Source organism: Rhinopithecus roxellana, chromosome 9 (genome assembly GCF_007565055.1).
Source record: "Rhinopithecus roxellana isolate Shanxi Qingling chromosome 9, ASM756505v1, whole genome shotgun sequence".
Lineage (NCBI taxonomy): Eukaryota > Metazoa > Chordata > Mammalia > Primates > Cercopithecidae > Rhinopithecus > Rhinopithecus roxellana.
The window spans coordinates 32,744,031-32,748,219 of record NC_044557.1 but is presented as its reverse complement, the minus strand read 5'-3'; positions in this window follow the sequence as shown (position 1 = coordinate 32,748,219).

Genomic DNA, 4,189 nt, shown 5'->3' with positions numbered 1-4,189 from the left:
TCTTGTAGCCAGATAAAAAAAAGTAAAAAGAAATGGAATAAATTGATTTTAGTAATACACTTTGTATAACACCATTTATCAATATGTAATCAATATAAAAAATTAATGGAATAGTTTACCTTCTTTTTTTCTGTACTAAGTTTCTGAAATCCAGTGTGTTTCTTACATTTGCCAACATGTTCCAATTTGGACTAGCCATGTTTCAAATATCCCATAAAGACATGTGGCTCCTGGTGACTGTCCTACTGGACAGCACAGATCTAGGTCCACGGTCCTAAACTTTAGCCTCCCCAGAGCTTCTGATTCCCTGGGTCTGGAATGGAGCCCAGGAATTTGCATTTCTAACAATTTCTCAGGTGATGCCTATGCTGCTCGTCCAAGGACCACAGTTAGAAAACCCCTGGTTTAGACAAACAAAATGCTTCTTTTTACAATGGATATACACTTTTGATGTTTCTTATTCATTATTGTGAAACAATGGTCTTTGTGCAGTGAAGCTGAGACTTTCTGGATAGACTCCAAATGATCCTGATTTTCTCAGTCTTCATGCAATGTTTCCTCCACATCATTATCTCATTATTGGGCTCCTAATGTTTATTTGCATTTTTCTTTTTTAGGGGAAGAAAGGGTGTGATATATTTCCTCACCCATCGTGAGGGTCACTGCCCATACTCCTGTAACAAAAGACAGACAGGTAAATGAGAGAAAAGTGTAACAAATTTATCAAAGTTTTATATGACACGTGAGCTTTCAGAATGAAGCCCCAAAGACCTGGGGAAAACTCTATTTTTATGCTTGGGTTTGATGAAGAATGGGCAATGGTGTAGAAATGTGACTGGACAAAAGGGTATGACCTAATGGGAACAGACTGATGGGGAAACCCAGCAAAGCCTGTCTGTTCCAAGTCTTCTTGGCCTCTCTATGTAGCATTTCTTTCTCCTGGGTATGGGGCAGGACCTCTCTGGAATGAGTATCTTCTAGGGAGAAGACAGAGAGAGTGCCCTTTCTAGGTTTTATGGCTTCCTTTGGGGGATAGGGGTTCTAGTTTCTATGTGCCCCCTTGGGGAAGAGGAATTCTGGTTTCTACGACCCTTTTTTTGGGGGAGAAAGAAGGACAGGAGACAAAAGGACAGGAGGTCAGAGAGAAGCATTCCTTTGGAGGCTGCTTATGAGGCCTCTCAATCTCCTTTAGTTCAATGTACTCAGCAGGCCAAAGCATCATATCTTGGGGTACTGTTTTCTGAGTCCCACTGCTTTCAACAAAGGTGCTTTTACAAATTTTACTGAGTGTATATAAATATTAATGTAAGAATAAATCAAAGGTGGTGTTTCAGATTCTTGTGTTACTATAAAGGACATTTTGTGATAGGACACAATTTCCCAATGTGTTAGATCTCAGAGGCATACATATCCTTACATTTTCCTTTTGCAGTGTATCCACTGGCTACTGAACTCATGAATGTATCTAAATCTTTCTTGAAACTATACCTTTGTCAACATGTGACGTAATTTTTCTAAACGTATTAATTGCATAAAGTAGAACTTTTCATGTTTCTTAAAATTGCATCTTTTAATCTCCAAGAGGAGCTTTCTTAATTTTATTATTCCAGGATTTGGTAAACACATCTATATCTAATGTACAGACACTGCTAATTTGCCAACTAGAATGTGCCTGGATATCTCCTTGGAAACTTTAATTAGGGTCTGATTTCATTGATGTTTATCCATTGGATTTATCTAGCTATCTCCACAAGGGATTACTTTTCCAACTTACGCCATGAAAACTCACATTTTTTTGCACAAATTGGTTTGGTCCCGTAACAATCATCTGTTAGTACCAAAGCAGTTATGAAAAGAAAAAAAAGAGGGTGGGGGTGGAATTGCATTTCAGTCTGTTGGAAAAGGAGACAGGCCTGGATATTCTTGGAAGCCAACAAGACAAAAGTTTCTTTTCAATAGATGCAAAGAAAGACAGTTCTTTATTTTTGTGTAACCAAGAAACAAAAGTTTCCCGTTGGTAAGATGTTCTGGAATGCAGCAGGGGCCATTTTCTCACAGTCATCCCCAAGGCACAAGGTTTCTATCAACCCCAAATACAGACGGGCTTGGATGTGTGTGTGAGTCAGGAACACAAGGTCTTCATCAGGCTTCCCTTACAGAGGGGAAGATTATCCAAGCTGGAGCAGTTCCCAAGGAGGACAAAATTAATGGTTTAAAAATATAACATATAAACAGTTTCAAAATGTAAATTAAAAATTTATGATGATGCTTTCCATAAAAAATAATGAATTCAGATCTTTTGTGGTTTAGAGATGGTCTGTAAGAATAGGACTTTGGACTTCAAAATGTGTAGCATATGAAACAATATATTTCAGTTATTTTTTTTGCCTGAAAACCTTTTTTTTTTTTTCTTTGAGACAGAGTCTCACTCTGTCACCCAGGCTGGAGTGCAGTGGTGCAATCTTGACTCACTGCAACCTCCACCTCATGGGTTAAAGCAATTCTCCTTCCTCAGCTTCCCAAGTAACTGAGACTACAGGTGTGCGCCACCACAACAAGATAATTTTTGTATTTTTAGTAGAGACAGGGTTTTGCCATGTTGGCCAGGCTGGTCTGAAACTCCTGACCTCAAGGGATCCGCCTGCTGCGGCCTCCAAAGTGCTGGGATCACAGGTGTGAGCCACTGTGCCCGACCCTGAAAGCTTTCTAAATGATTCTTGGTAGACCCAGAATTTTCATTTTAGAGAGTCAAACATATGGAGTTTCCCAAACATTTGTTATCAGTTATTTTTTTAAATAGTAAGATCTAGTTATGTGAATTAGTCAATAAGCATTTGCTGAGTGCCTACTATGGGCCTGACTCTTACTAGGTCTTGGGGATTTAAAGATGAATAAAGTGTAGTCGCTGTCTTTGGGGAGCGTATACTCAAGTGCCAGAGAAAGACATATAAGCAATGATTATGAAGTGAATTTTTCAAGAATACCAAATGCTTTGTAAAGTGCGGGAATCAGGGAAGGCTTCATAAGGAGAAATAATTTGAGCAGTGTTTTGTAGGCAATGAGGAATGAAGGTAAGCTGAGGAGGGGAAGAATAGGAAGAGGAGTGAAAAGTGTCCTGCATTTGGGCTGAGGGAACAACATTCTAATTCACATAATTAAAAATAAACAGTTTATCTGGGGACCAGCAAGTTTCTGGCATTGGTTATTATAAGATGTTGGTTCAATCAACTGAGGTAGATCCTGGGTAGAGGGCATGGAAGTTTTGAGAGCATGGGATCTGGGGATGAAAAGAGTCTCAAGGGAGGAAGACAGGTTGGGAGGCAATTGCAATAGTCAAGAATAGAAATGATGAGGTCGAATGAGCTAGCATCCTCATTCTCTACTCAGTATATCAGCAGGGACCTGAAACATTTTGAATGTCAAATTCATTTAAAAATATATTTTAGCTAGTCAGCAATCAACTGGCAGCTATTTATTGATTGTTCATCATGTTCCTGGAGTCACAACATTCTGTGATTGTAGTAATGGAAGTCACCCATCATTGAAGCTAGACATTTTGTGCATATTCTAATTTTACCACTTACTGTTTCTGTCATGTTGGGAAAGTTACATAGACTCTCTGAGCCTCAGTTTCCTAATCTCTAAAATGGAGATAATGACATTTACATCACAGAGTTGTTCTGAGGGTTAAGTGAGTAAATAAGCCCAGCAGTACCTGGTGCTGATGTGCTCACCCCTGCACCTGCCCTAACCCCTTGCCATGCCTGGGTGTGAAGTGTGGTTTTTCTATGACTGTTTATAGGCTTTTCATTGAATTTATTTAAATAACCTTTAAAATTCTGTGGCATCTCTGGGGAAATGGGAAACATATGTGGGATGGTTTAGTTGAGGTTTGCTCTATCTAGTTCGTTGATTTCCAGCCCAGTGACTCTTAGCCCTATTATATATTGACATCCTTTGGAAGAGCTTTTAAAAATTATGATTCTTCGCTCTCACCACCTCCCACAGTTTAGAATCACTTCTAATTCATTTAAAGAAATTCTTCTTAAGAGCACACTGATTTGGGGCCATTGTGTTAATTTTTCACAGAGACTACAGTCACTGATCTCAGAAAATCTGAGTGAGGTCCACAAGATGCCCTTTCATAATCTGTGTTAAATTTGCAGGATCATGTTGAAAATTTGGAATA